The 16,272-nt window shown below is 40.5% G+C and overlaps 1 pseudogene; it reads left to right on the forward strand.

Annotated features, from left to right (window-relative positions):
* The first annotated feature begins 289 nt into the window (after window positions 1–289).
* Window positions 290–4,081, forward strand: LOC125220616 (serine carboxypeptidase-like 7; annotated as a pseudogene).
* The last annotated feature ends 12,191 nt before the right edge of the window (window positions 4,082–16,272 follow it).

Here is a 16,272-nt window from a genome sequence, read left to right on the forward strand (position 1 = left end):
AGTCATTCACACTCACAATTTATTATAAAACTAATATATAAAAGTAGAACTCACATGTCACCTACTTTTTCAACCGACGAATTATTATGGACGGAGGGAGTACTATTTTCTTCAAGACGATGGGCTATGAGCATGGGAATAAAAAACTTTACATGAACAGAACTTGACAGATTGTGTGGCCATCATGTCGAGTGATCAAGCTGATTGGACGTCGGTATTCATTGAATTATAAATTTTACTTTGGATTTCTATTGTAGCAAAATAAGAAAAAAAGTAGAACAGGAATGCAATGTCACTGTTCATTAAGACATTCCTGCATCTGCTTGTTGCTTTCGTTCTTGGAATCAAGTCTGCTGCTGCACAAACAATTGTAGAGACCCTCCCCGGCTACGGCCGATCTCTGCCTTTCAAACTCGAAACAGGGTCTCTCCATTTCTCACTTCACTCCATTTTGAGAGCTTTGATGGAAGCTTACCTTCTCTTGTATTGAACCCATATTCTTGGACTAAGGTTTGACACATAAATTTCCATTTTTGATTGCCATTCTTTAATTCATCACATTACATGATGATGGTGATTTTGATGGTGTTAGGTTGCCGGCATTATATTCCTAGATTACCCTGTTCTGACTGGATTCTCATATTCCAATACTACAAGAGGCTACTCTTCCTTCGACACTAATTCAACCCAACATAAATACACATTTCTACGCAAGGTTATCATCCTCACCCTTATTTTTGTTGCTTTTTGGTGGTTGTTATTGATGGAAGCTTGCTTGTTTTTGCTGCCATTGTTTGGAAAAACAAAATAAAGTGGCTGTTAGCTCATCATGAGTTTATCAAGAATCGTCTTTATGTTTCGGGTGACTCTTATGGGGGGGCAAGATGGTTCCCATGCTTGCACTTGAAATAGCTAAAGGTAGATAGTTGCATCTCACATAAATATGCTTATGGTTTGTTTATTTCCTCATCAATTAAGTTGAAAATTTGCAGGAAATGAAGCTGAACTGGAGCCAACAATGTCTCTCGAAGTAATGGGAGTTCTTGCTATATTAAATATTTCATTCTTGAATTTGTTTTATTAGTACTTCTATGCTATGATCATATGAATAAGATATAAGTAGATAGTAATTATTTTGTGGAATGGAAACGGGGCTACATTGTTGGTAATCCAGTGACATATGAAGACCAGGATAACAATGAACGGATACCTTATGCTCACAGAGTGGCACTCATTTCAGACAAACAATTTGAGATGTTTTCATTGTTTATTTGCAAATTTAAACTAGTGCCTACTATATATATTACTATATCTCTATTGGTGAACTTGTTGCTTAAATATTCTTTAATTTCGTGACTTGAATAATGATTTCAGCGAGCAAGAAGCAGCTGCAACGGAGAGTATAAGAATCCAGATCCAAATAACATTGAATGTTTATTTGCTATGTATAGTATCAATTAGGTATACATCACTAATGATGTTTTCTTTGCAAATGTCAATTGGTTTTGATGTTTTAGACGACGCTGATTGCTTTGCCGTTTAATCAAGTGCAGTGCACCAAGCTTATCTATGGTGATCATATTCTGGAGCCAAATTGCAAAGAAATCACAACACCAAATCAAAGTGGTTCTAGAAGGTCCCTACCGTCTATGGTAGATGATTCAATCGACTTCCTCTCCCTCTCCAGCTCAAATGAACTACCATGCCGTGTATTCCTCCACTCTTCCTCGCACATTGCCTTCATGTCATCATCGACCTAACTCAAAGTTGTCGCCTGTTGCAGGAACACACATATCTGGCGGGCTAACGACGAAACTGTGAGAGAAGCTCTGTACATCAGATGTAAGGGAGATTTAGAATATTGAACCAAACGGATAATCTGAAAGTCGTGATGATATCACTTTCAGATCAAATCAATTTCGGTGGTTCTACCAAAATGTTTGATCGGATACAATTCAGAAAATTCAGAACTATTCTATGTTAATGTTCGAAAAGTATATAGAACCAAAGGAATCGATCAGATTTTGAAGAAGATGAACCAGTGCATCTGTTGAGGGAAAAAACTGAATTAACTGTTTTTCAAAAGGTTTCCGAAATTGCAAACTAGTCCTTTGACTTTCAGAAATTACATTTTCGGATGAATTTCTCACACAGCTCGACCCCAGCCAGGGGCTCTGCCCCCGGACCCCCGTCCATCATAATGAATTCAAATAAGCGTCACTCCGCACTTCCATACTTATATGATGTATCATTATGATAATACTGATCAATCAAGTTAACCCAATTACACTAAAATATCCAACATCAGAGAAGTACAAAACATGACCCAACTTTTTGAATTTGAGTATAACACATTTTTAAGATGTTGTTTTGCTTGAACATTAACCAATCAATCAGGGAACGGTAGGTGATTGAATTAGATGTTACCGGAGCTTCATCTACGAATATGACATAGAAAGTGTTGTCGAGTATCATCAAAATCTGAGTGATAGAGGCTTCCAAGCCTTGGTGTATAGGTGAAATCCACAGTCTTAATATTCGCGTATATTATTGACAATGTTAGTGAAGCTATACGCCTCTTTGTATCAGCGGTGATCATGACATGCGTGTACCTTACATGGCCACGTTGAAATGGATACGCCAACTGAATTTGTCCGTGAATGATGAGTGGAGGGCGTGGACCGTTGATGGTCAAGTTGCAGGGTGAATTTTGCTGCTATAGCAACTGATTATTGAAGTAAAAATCTCATTGTTCAACCTTGTGTGTTATGTGATTTGCAACTACACATCAGAGAGGTACATTAGCCAACTTTTTAAATTTGAGTATAACACATTATTAAGATGTTGTTTTGCTTGCAAATAAATCAATCAGGGTATGGTACCTTATTGGACGAGATGTAACGTGAGCATGACCTACAAAAAAAGACATAGAAAGTGTTGTCGAGTATCATCAAAATCTGAGTGATAGAGGCTTCCAAGCCTTGGTTTATAGGTGAAATCAAATCTGATTCCCATTGTCTTAATACTTGCGTATATTTTTCGACATTGTTAGTGAAGCTATACACCTCTTTGTTTCAGCGGTGATCATGACATGACTATACCTTACATTGCCACATTGAAATGGATACGCAAACTGAATGTGTCCGTGAATGATGAGTGGAGGGTGTGGACCGTTGATGGTCAAGTTGCGGGGTGAATTTTGCTGCTCTAGCAACTAATGATTGAAGCAAATATCTCATTGCTCAACATTGTGTTATGTGATTTGCAGATACACTGAGCTATACAAGAGTAAGATCAAGGAGGTTTACCTCATGTTTGCTACAGTCAAGGCAAGTTAAAGATGCAACTTTTTTATATATTTAATTTGAAATGAAGTATATATTATTAGCCACTGGCAGATTCAATTAAAACAAGGGGATACCATTCTATCCCCAAAATATGGTAGTAGGCCTAGTGGTAAATGCATCACCCTTCCACATCATAGACCAGGATCTACTCCTCCAAAGCACGTTTTTGGCCATTTCTCTCCTTTACTGATAATGTTTGCTCATTTACTTCATATAGTTTCTATCAAAATTTGATTAAATATATATTATTTGTTTTCTCCTTTACTTCATACATGATAAAGCTATATGGTTGAATATAATCTTTATTAGTAGTATTTATGATTACTATTATACTCATATTTTAGATTATATAGAAAATATGATGCATTTTATTTTTAGTTTTGAACTTTCTATAAACTAATATAAATTCTTTGTTATATAAATATCTAAGAATCCATAATTTAATAGTGAAAATTTTTCAAGTAATAACCCTAAATAATTATTTTTAATGCAATGACTTAATCGAAAAATTGACATAATAAAAGAAAAAGATCGTTTGAATTTTATATTTTCAAATTAATATAATTATTTATCGCACCCCCAATATGAAATTTCTGGATCCCCCACTATTATTAGCAACAATCTTTTATGGTTGGAATGCATATTTGTAGGGGGTAGGGCATACAACTCCATCATACAAGCCTAAGGAGTGTTTTGAAATGTTCAGAAGATGGTTATCTCTCTCCCCACTCTAGAATCTGTCTCATCTTCATTTCAATAATAAATTTTTCCAAACTAGAGAATGTTTGGAAATGGTCGGAGGATGGTTATCTTTGTACCCATTGTAGATCTTTTAAGATCTTTTTTTTTCATCACTCTTTTATGTGCATCATATATTTTAAATCTTGTAGATGTCCTTAAGGGCATTGACAACGTAACGCTTATGCGCACGCACTACGCGCCACGCGCAAGGAAAATAAGTATGACGTCGCCATGTCGCCATGCGTGCTATGCTACCGCAGCGTGTAAAATTATGTTGCAACATATGTCACGTCGTATAGTCATTGCTGAGGACACACCCTTCTCCACCAATTGTTGTGGTGTGTGGAGGACATTCTAGATGGGCCCGGATAGTTGACTAATTTCATTTTCTACACTCGTTTCGAACAAATTATACTAATAAATAGTTAAAATGAAAAGAGAGAAAATAAGAGAAAGAATAAGGATATAAGAGTCATGTCATATAGTCTTTAAAGTCTTTTTTCTATTTTTAAATCACACATTCATCTATAAATATTACTCCAGCTAGTATATTTCCCTCACGATTCATTTATACGGTAATTCAATTTTCTTAAAATAACAATACTCCGCCCTCCATGACTAGGAGTCTTATTTTTCATTTTGATCCGTCTTTTAAGGAATTAAGCTTCTATTATCATATAATAACATTATCCCTCAATTGAGTTCACAACTTTATATTCAATTTTCGTATACAGGAGAAAAAGGAGAAACAAATTAAAGGAAATTAACTTAAATATTTTTCATAGTCAAAATGCTTTAAAAGGTTGAATAATCAAGTTAAGGAAAGGAAATCTTTCCCGAAAATGCTATAAGGAAAAGAGGACTTGGAAATATAATTACATGAGTATAATTTCCATATTTGCATAATAAAACGTAATCAATCTTTCATTTAAAAGGAAGAAATGTTCAAACCTGCAATATTTCTAATTAATTTAATGGCAGAACTGGCTACATCTTCCTTACAAACGTAAAAAATAGAAAGTGTAATTATAGTATATATGACTAGGAAATTTTATGGGTTGTTATTTTGTTTATCATTTCAAAATGATCAAGACATTTCATTGATAAAAAATCCAATCGCTACGAATCCAGAATTTGAAAGATCATATCAATCAATATAGGACTACAAATGGTGGATAAATATAGGACTATAAATGGTTGATAGTATCGTACTCATAATAAAATTTGTGTATCTATATATAGAAGTATAGAACATATGCAACTTTTTAATTTTGGTATATACCTGGCCAGGACAGAATTGGGGGGGGGGGGGGGGGGCGATCGCTCCCCAGACTACCCTATAAACTCAATTTTAGGGTTAATTGGAAATGCCATAGCTACATCTCAAAATTATTGCTCCGCCATGAGCTCAATCACATCTCGAGGATGATCGATGTATTATATGGAATGAATAGACGGACAGAATGCAATACATCCTTGTACGTTGTATATTCTCAAGTGACTTTGAAGTACTAACGATGTGGTCAATGAAACATATCTCAATGCTTGCCCAAGGATCTCGTGACATGCTTCCTCTCACTATTGGACATCCCTCTTCCAACATTTCAAAAAAATGTTGATTTTGATGTTTTACGTCATAATATAGTCGAGTTGGAATATCATAAGTAAATGGCATTTCCAAGAATTAACACCAAATTGGGAGTTCGAATTGTCGCTATTTACCTGGGTGCACTTTGTCGAGGTATCCACAATGGGGCGCCCTATAGTCCGCCCTATAGGGCGCCCTATGCACCGCCACATTAACATTTTATACTCCTACCCTTCCACGTGGGACACCCTAAAGTCCGCCCTAAGCATTTTATTTTATTTGAATATTTAGAACACTACAAAAATTGGAAAAAACAACTTCATTTCATTGAAAATTCAAATTACACTACGAAAAAAAAATACAAATTCTCAATGGCGGTTACACTTCCAAACATCTTCAATCATATCGTTCATGAGCTGAGGATGGTCTTGTTGGCTGCGCACTGAGATCTGTTTGGCAATAACCTCTTTGAAGTCCATCGGTAATCCTCGAACGACAGGCGAGGTCGTTGTGGTGGAGCTAGATCCACCTTCATCATCGCCCCAAACGGTGACACTTCTACCATCTTGTTCGACTATCATGTTATGAAAGATGATGCACGCATACATGACATCGACGATGACATCCTTGAACCAGAAACGCGCAGGACCTTTCACTATTGCTCACCGCGATTGGAGCACACCAAAAGCCCGCTCCACATCCTTCCGCGCAGCCTCCTGCTTTGCCACAAATAACACTCTCCTATTACCCATTGGGCAGCTGATTGTCTTCACAAAAACAGGCCACCTGGGTATATGCCATCGGCCAAGTAGTACCGCGTATGATATTGGCGTCCATTGGCAGTGAACTCGATGGTCGGGCTGCCGACCATTGCATTGATCGGCGAAGAGGTTGGATGAGTTGAGGACGTTAATGTCGTTGTTTGACCCCGCTACACCGAAGTAAGCATGCCAGATCCAGAGCCGATGGTTAACGACGGCTTCGAGGATCATCATCGGGTGGCTGCCCTTGTAGCCACTAGTAAATTAGCCTCTCCACGCCGTCGGGCAATTCTTCCACTCCCATTGTATACAATCGATGCTCTCTAGCATTCCAGGAAAGCCGTGCGCCGTCTCATGCATCTTCATTAGGGCCTGGCAATCCTCAGCAGTCGGCCTTCGCAAATATGTGTCGCTATAAGCCTCCACAACTCCCCTACAAAAATTCTTCAGGCAATTGCGGCCGGTTGTCTCCCCGACGTCAAGGTACTCGTCGAACATATCCACCGTGGTGCCGTAGACCAACTGCCGGAGTGCAACCGTGCACTTCTGCAACGGTGTAAGGTCGGGTCTTCCGACGCCATCTTTCCGATACTGGAAGTATTCATCAAATGCCTCCAACGTCTGGACAATGCCGAGAAAAAGATCTCGCCGCATTCTAAACCGGCGGTGAAAAACCGTCGAGCCCCACCGTGTTTGCTCGGAAAAATACTTTTGAACAGACATTGGTGAGCTACGTCGTGCTCGCGGCGAACATACGTCCGACGCCGAATCGGCCGAGGGACCTGCGCCGCCGCCACTGCCGCTTCCCGCTCGACTCCATTTCCGCCAAATATTCCGCCACAGCTGTTGGAATCTATGCCCGGTCAATGGACTTTGACCAATTATAATTTCAATGAGATATATAATTTTTGTAAAATTAAATGATATAGCGTCGATCTACGTTCGGAGTAGATGACCGTGATATATTTATTTTCTCAATTCCGATTCCCGGTGAGTGAGAAATAATGGATTAAAGTTGTGCAAAAATTGCAAACTTAATGATCTATGAGAGAAGATTATGGAATAATTAAGAGAGTTAATTATCCCACATTGAAAGTTACAACCTTATTAAACTAGTATTTAATAAGAAGGATTATTACATTTAATAATTATAGTGGACTAAGATGGGCTGTAAGAGCCCACAAGCGCGCGCCGCCCACCTCGCCGCGAGCCGCGTGCCGCGAGCCCGCGCCCGTGCTCGTGCTCGTGCTCGTGCCCGTGCCCGTGCCCGTGCCCGTGTCCTTGGACTTGGACTTGGATTTGGATCTTGGCAATTGGTCTTTGGGTGGTCTTTGGGCTGTTCTTTGGGGCTGTTCGTGGGCTTGGTGCTTGGGCCTAGTTGTGGGCTTGACCCAAGGCTAGTGGGTCTATTTTTTTTAGACCACCACCGTTTCCACGTCAGCGAGCCAAGCGGGATAACATCTCGTCAGTATGACGAGGTAAGCCAACGTGGCTGACACATGACAGTCCACGTCATGAACGAATCTAGAAGCTTCTAGATTCAGATTCTCAGCTCTGTAACGGCTTGTAACGCCTCGTATGACAGCCATCAAGGCTATGTTGACCCCTGCAGTGGACTGAGCCTATAAATAGGCTAGCCATTCCATGCATTCTACACACATCAAACACTAGAAAGCATTCTGCATCATAAGCTCTCTCCCTCTTCGCATTGTTTTTCTGTCGAAAGCTCTGCCCTCTCCTCCATCCAGTTCGCCGGAGCTCTGTTGATAGCGGTGCTGCTTCACCAGAGACGTAGCCGTTTTATCTTTGGGGACGAAACGCCAATAGGATGAGTAGTACCGGGGCGTATCTCGTCTTGCGGAAAGAGGCCTCCTCGACTCGGCTATTTCCTGTTCTACAGTTTACAGTTTCGATTTCCGTTTGTAATTTTTGTTTCAGTTCTTTTTCTGTATTCCTTCTTGGGTTGTATTACGCCCGGTTATCTCTCGTAATTTCCCTATAAATCCAGAAACCAACAATCGCAAGACGAGATAACTTGCCTTTGAAAGAATTTGGACATAACTGAACCTAAAATTTTCGAAACTTAACACCTTTGCTTGGAGATTCGACCGAATCAAACATTGCCGCTTCCACCACTCCGGCCACCACCGCCGCCATCATTTCCTCCACCATGGCATCCACCACGATGATGCCAACTCCCGGGCTCTATCCATCTTCATAAACAACCCCTTGGGTGTATACTAATACCCAGGGGCTCACTGGTGGATCCACCTCGAGTAGATCGGTTGGTTCCACTTTTAGTGGTTCCTTCGGATCCTTTAATGGATCGAGTGTTGGGGCCTTCGGGTCTCACACGGATGCGGGGACCTTCGAGTCTCACGTGACTGCTGGGGCCTTCGGGTCTCATGCGAGTGTTGGAACCTTCGGGTTCAACACGGGCTTTGGCTCCTTCGGGACCAATGCGACCATGGCGGGCTCTACGCCCAACATGAATGGTGGGGGCTCTATGCCCAACCATATTGTTGGCTCCTTCGGGGGCAACAGAATTGGTTCCTTCCAAGGACCAAGTGCGGCACCTTTGGCACCGAGAATGATGCCACCCACCGAAAAGCCACCTAAATTTGGAGGAGCTGACTTCAAGAGGTGGTACCAAAAGATGTTGTTCTACATGTCAACATTGGGCATCGCCAACTTCCTCACGGAGAACGAGCCGCCCGCGCCAAGTGATCAAGAGACAAGTGTTGAGGTCATGGCGGACTATGAAGCATGGAGCAAAGGAGATTATCTTTGTAAAAGTTTCATTCTAAGTGCTTTAAATGATAGCTTGTACAATGTATACTCCCTTGTAACCACATCCAAAGAGATGTGGGAAAGCCTAGAAAAGAAGTATAGTATAGACAATGCTGCCGGTACGAAACATGTTGTAGTATCCAAGTTCATGGACTACAAAATGGTCGACTCTAGACCGGTCATGGAACAAGTTCAAGAGTTCCAAATGATCATCCACGGACTCGTGGCTGAAGGGATGTTTGCCCGACAACTTTGTGCGGTGCATACTCATTGAGAAGCTTCCTCCTAGTTGGAAGGACTTCAAGCACTACCTCAAGCACAAGCGAAAGAAGATGAGTCTTGAAGACTTGATCGTGAAGCTGCACATTGAAGCGGATGTGCGCAAGATCGATCAAAAGGCTAAGGGCTTTAGCCCACTTGATGCCAAAGCCAACTTGTTGGAGCGGGGCGGTCCATCCAACAAACGCCTTCGCCCAAATCAGAAGGACAAGGGGAAGGGAAAGCAGCCTACAAAGAAGTTTGAAGGCGAATGCTACAAGTGTGGCAAAATTGGCCACTTTGCCAAAGACTGCCGCAGCAAGAAGAAGAAGCCGGCAGCCCACGTCGTTGAGAAAGAGTTCAAGGACTGGAATGAAGATGACCTCGTTGCCGTGATTACTGAAGAGTCAACATTGTTGACAACAAGGGCGGCTGGTACATCGATACCGGCGCTACTGCTCATGTTTGCTCAGATAGGAGCAAGTTTTCCTCCTACACTGCTGTTGAAGGGAGGAAGATCAACATGGGGAATCAAGCATCGTCCGAGGTCCTCGGCATTGGCAACGTGATTCTCATGATGACGTCTGGCGTCACTATCACTTTGAAGGATGTGCTGCATGTCCCGGACATCCGCAAGAACCTAGTGTCAGGACCAATACTAGTTAGTAAGGGGTTTAAACTTGTATTCGAGTCTGATAGGTTTGCTTTGTACAAGTTTGGGAAGTCCCTCGGAAAAGATTATGTAACCGACAGAATTTTCAAGCTTAGTGTGGCTACGCACCTTGTTCCAAAGCCTTTGGCTAACAATAATAATAAAGCATCTACTTCCTCTTATTTGACTGTGTCTTCAAATTTGTGGCATTGTAGATTGAGACATGTGAATTCAAAAGCCGTGAAAAGATTAGTAAATTTAGATTTACTAAAGGCAATTGATGGGGATACCCAAGACAAATGTGAAATATGTCTTGAGGCTAAAATGACTAAATTACCGTTTCACTCAGTTGAACGGAAAACGAAACCCCTTGAACTAATTCACACGGATGTATGTGATTAAAGGATGATGCAAACTAGAGGTGGTAAAAAGTACTTTATCACTTTTATAGATGATTGCACAGAATATTGCTACATCTATCTTTTAAGAAGTAAAGATGAAGCAATTGAAGCGTTCAAAAATTATAAGAACGAGGTTGAGAATCAACTTGGTTGTAAAATCAAAGCGATTCGAAGTGATAGAGGAGGTGAGTATGTAGCCCCGTTTGAGGAGTTATGCAACGCAAGTGGTATAATTCACCAAACGACAGCTCCATATTCACCATAATCTAATGGTGTAGCATAACGCAAAAATCAAACTCTAAAAGAGATGATGAATGCGTTGCTACTAAGTTCAGGATTACCCCATAACATGTGGGGGGAGGCTATTTTGACAGCCAACTATATCCTAAACAAAATTCCACTCAAAGGAAAAGACATCACTCCTTATGAGTTATGGAAATGAAGGAAACCATCATACAAAAACCTCAAAGTGTGGGGGTGTTTGGCGAAGGTGATGGTTCCCCTGCCCAAGGAAGTTACAATTGGACCTAAAACGGTTGATTGTATCTTCATTGGATATGCACTTAACAGTAGTGCATATAGATTTGTTGTTCACAAGTCTGAAATATCGACTATTACAGTAGAAACAACAATCGAGTTAAGTAATGTCGTATTTCTCGAAAACACATTTCCTTGCAAGGATAAAGAAGAAGTCACAATCAATTCTGAGACAAGAATTGAAGATGAGGCCACTAGTTCTAAAACAGTGGATGAAGCCACTAGTTCTAAATCCGCGGATGAAGAGCCTAAATCGCGCAAGCGAGTGAGGCTCGATCCAAGTGATGCAGTACTAAGACGTGGTAGTAGGGTCAGAACACCAAAAACATTTGGTCCTGACTACATTACTTTTATGTTGGATGAAGAGCCAACGTCAATAAAAGTAGCATTCGATGGCCCAGACGGGTTACATTGGAGAGAAGCTGTTCAAAGCGAAATTGACTCAATTTTGCTAAACCACACTTGGGTGTTGGTTGATTTGCCCGAGGGTGCCAAACCTTTAGGGTGCAAATGGGTGCTTAAAAGAAAATTTAAGGCTGATGGAATACTGGATAAGTATAAAGTCTGATTGGTTGTAAAGGGTTTTAAACAAAAGGAAGGACATGACTTCTTCGATACCTATTCACCTGTAACGAGGATTACATCTATCCGAGTGCTTCTTGCGATTGCTGCGTTGCACAATCTAGAGATTCATCAAATGGATGTTAAGACTACTTTTCTAAATGGTGAATTAGAGGATGAAATCTATATGGAACAACCCGAATGGTTTGTAGTACCTGGACAAGAGAAAAAAGTATGCAAACTCGTAAAGTCCCTATATGGATTGAAACAAGCGCCGTTGCAATGGCACTTGAAGTTTGATAATGTAATGTTATCAAATGGTTTTAAAATCAACGAGTGTGACAAATATGTCTATATTAAAAGCACTGATAACGGGTACGTTATAGTGTGTCTTTACGTTGATGACATGTTAATCATGGGTAGTAACACTCAAGTGATTAACGAAACAAAAGCCATGTTCATAGAAACTTTGACATGAAAGACATGGGTCTAGCCGATGTAATTCTTGGAATGAAAATTCTAAGAACATCCGATGGAATCATCTTAACCCAATCTCATTATGTTGAGAAGATATTGAAGAAATTCAATGCCTACGATGGCGCGCCGGTTAAGACTCCAATTGAACTCGATGTTCACTTGAGCAAAAACAAGGGCGAACCCGTTGCACAAGAAGAATATGCACGGGTCATCGGGTGCATTATGTACTTAACTAATTGCACTCGGCCGGACATTGCTTGTGCCGTGAACAAGTTGAGTCGTTACACGAGTAATCCAAGCAAAGAGCATTGGAGAGCTCTTGTAAGGGTTTTGAGATATCTAAAACATACTCAAAATCATGGGCTATATTTTTCGAGATACCCCCCGGTACTTGAAGGGTACTGTGATGCGAATTGGATATCCGACAATAAGGACTCACTTTTAACAAGTGGATACGTCTTTACTATTGGGGGTGGTGCTGTCTCGTGGAAATCCACGAAACAGACAGACATGTATAGCCCGTTCAACGATGGAATCAGAATTCATAGCTTTAGATAAAGCTGGGGAAGAAGCCGAATGGCTTAAAAACTTCCTTGAGGATATTCCAGGTTGGTGTAAGCCAGTGCCTCCGTTGTTGATTCACTGTGATAGCCAAGCCGCTATCGGGAGGGCAAATAATGGCTTCTATAACGGTAAGTCTCGACATATTCGTCGACGACATAATACCGTAAGACATTTGATCACAACAGGCGTGATTACAATTGACTATGTGAAGTCAATAGATAATCTAGCGGATTCGCTAACCAAAGGGTTAAACCGTGATCAAATGAATAAGTTGCTAGAGGGAATGGGTTTGAAATCCACAAACTAAAGAACTGTCATAGTGGTAACCCAACCATGATGACTGGAGATCCCAAGAACTTGGTTCAATGGGAAAACTAAGCTATGAGAGTTCGTATGAAACACTCATCTACATCTATTCCCTAAGGAGCAGTAGAGTGTCGAAAACTTGCCTTGTGGTGAGGATAAGTCTATGACTTTTAATGATTCCTAAGGATCTCAAGGAGATTAAGTTCTCAAAGTGACCGAGTAGGGCAAGATACTCGAGCAGGAATCACGTATGTAAGTGTGAAGTGTGGCCGCTTCAAATCACACACTTATGAATCCAAAGTGGTGTCCAAGGCCGCAAAGGACACAAAACGTGAGAACGGATGAGGTTGATGTGTTTAAGTGTTAACACCATTGTCTCGGTGCACGCCGTGGGGGACTAGTTCAAAGCATCGCGCTACTAGGTCGCCTGTGTATCCGATGGCGTTGACTATGGAAGGTTTAAACCTAAAAGCTACCTATCCTTATGCTTATATACCTCTCGAGGGTTGAGCTTGTGTCCGCATGCATTCGCATTTGGCTATTTCCACTCATGTGGGGGATTGTTGGAATTTATGCCCGGTCAATGTACTTTGACCAATTATAATTTCAACGAGATATTTAATTTTTGTAAAATTAAATGATATAGCGTCGATTTACGTTCGGAGTAGATGACCGTGGTATATTTATTTTCTCAAATCCAATTCCCGGTGAGTGAGAAATAATGGACTAAAGTCATGCAAAAATTGCAAACTTAATGAGCTATGAGAGAAGATTAGGGAATAATTAAGAGAGTTAATTATCCCACATTGAAAGTTACAACCTTATTAAACTAGTATTTAATAAGGATTATTACATGTAATAATTATAGTGGACTAAGATGGCTGTAAGAGCCCACGCGCGCGCGCCGCCCGCCCCGCCGCGAGCCGCGAGCCCGCACCCGTGATCGTGCTTGTGCCCGTGCCCATGTCCGTGTCCTTGTCCTTGTCCTTGGATCTTGGCAATTTGTCTTTTGGTGGTCTTTGGGCTGTTCTTTGGGCCTGTTCGTGGGCTTGGTGCTTGGGCCTAGTTGTGGGCTTGGCCCAAGGCTAGTGGGTCTATTTCTTTTTAGACCACCACCGTTTCCATGTCAGCGAGCCAAGCGGGTTGACACCTCGTCAGTATGACGTGGTAAGCCAACATGGCTGACACGTGACAGTCCACGTCATGTAACGGCTTGTAACGCCTCGTAACCGACGACCGTTACGGTCTAGCATTGATGACAGCCATCAAGGTTGTGTTGACCCCTGCAGTGGACTGAGCCTATAAATAGGCTAGCCATTCCATGCATTCTACACACATCAAACACTAGAAAGCATTCTGCATCATAAGCTCTCTCCCTCTCCACATTGTTTTTCTGTCGAAAGCTCTGCCCTCTCCTCCATCCAGTTCGCCGGAGCTCTGTTGATAGCGGTGCTGCTTCACCAGAGACGTAGCCGTTTTATCTTTGGGGACGAAACGCCAATCCGAAAAGCACTACCGGGGCGTATCTCGTCTTGCGGAAAGAGACCTCCTCGACTCGGCTATTTCCTGTTCTACAGTTTACAGTTTCGATTTCCGTTTGTAATTTTTGTTTCAGTTCTTTTTCTATATTCCTTCTTGGGTTGTATTACGCCCGGTTATCTCTTGTAATTTCCCTATAAATCCAGAAACCAACAACAGCATCATTAACGCAATCGAATAAGGCCCGAGTAATGTCTTCCGATGCACTCCAGTCGTCATTGAACTCGTTACATCCATCACTTTCATGATTTAGAGAAAAAAAAAAACCAATACTATTTCCGTTTTCATTCTTTCCTAGATAGTGGGCTTTTCACATACATATAGACTAACTTTTTGGTAACTATATTGTGTTTGCCGTTTGGTACAAAATCATACCTTTCTGAAAGCCCACAGCTAGTTCTTTAGTTGAAAACCCAAATTTGTGAAAATCCTTTTCAAGGTTACCTTTCAAGGCCTTGTATCTTTCTTTAAAAAAATTTCAAAGGCAGCAATCCACTAATTTTCATTTCTCTTACTTTATTTACTCATCATTAATTCATAAAATAACATTTCATAAAATTCCGTACTGAAAAATAAATGTTTTATTTCTAATAGGACGGATGGAGTATTTGATTGTACATTGCAATAATTCTTTTTACCTAATTATTAAAATTGTTTTTTCAATCCATGTTTACTTTTGGATAGCTATATTATTGTGAGGATGGGAGGTATGTGACCATTGTGTATACATAATAGTAGTATATGATTGATTTTGTTTCGAACTTCGGTAAAAGTTAATGTGGTTTTCATACACTAACAAAAAAGAATTGTTTACCGAACACCAAAATACTAAAAAAAGAAAAAAACGAAAAATGCCAGGGGTGAAATAATGATTGTAGACCTTTTGTCCAAAGTTAAAGGCATAATAATATGCTACTCAAATATTCCTCATGTTAAATAATTGAAGCAGCCTTAAAATCAAAGCAGCAATAAAACTTTTTGAAAAATAATCCTCCTTCCACCTCTTAAAAATAAGAATTTTTGACGGTTTAAATTCAAAATTGATAAAATAACAGATGAATAGAAACAAAAATGTATAAGTGAAAATTGAGTACTAGTACTTCATCAGAGAGAGAGAAATTTCGGAGATGAAATGAGTTTTAAATAAAGATAATTACGTGAAATTTTAAAAAATGAAAAGAATACTGAAAGAAGATAAAAATGGAATATGTTAAATAATCGAAAATTGGTGTTTTGACATTTTAGCCGATGTTTGAAATAGAAATATGAGTAAACGTCAAAATTGTCAGGATTGTCGGCGCCGACAAATATTAGTTTGATATTGTCCGCTTTGGGTCAAGCCCGCACGGATTTGTTTTTGTCACTCCCAAAAGGCCTCAAACTAATTGGGGTTGGATAGGAATTATATACACCTTCCAACTTCCCTCAGACACCCGATGTGGGATGGAGTTTGTACATAACAAACCTCCCCCTCAAACTAGATCACATCGGGACAGACGCAGTCGACACAAACATGGTGAACCACGTAAATTCTGTGTCTATTTACGTTCTTTTGTTTCTCGATTCACAATTGCCCTATTTGTCATAACAAACTGTTATCTAGAGCCTGGTTTTCGAACCTAGGGTTTTGAATTCCGCATCTGTTAGGGTTTATGTGTTAATCGATCAGGATGTCTGCTCTGAACGTGAAGGTCGACAAATCTGAGGCAAGGAAGGAGAAGTCTGGCATTGTAATGATGCATCTGCAAGG

The sequence above is a fragment of the Salvia hispanica genome, chromosome 1, assembly GCF_029641045.1.
Source record: "Salvia hispanica isolate PSC_SH4W2 chromosome 1, Shi_PSC_v1, whole genome shotgun sequence".
Lineage (NCBI taxonomy): Eukaryota > Viridiplantae > Streptophyta > Magnoliopsida > Lamiales > Lamiaceae > Salvia > Salvia hispanica.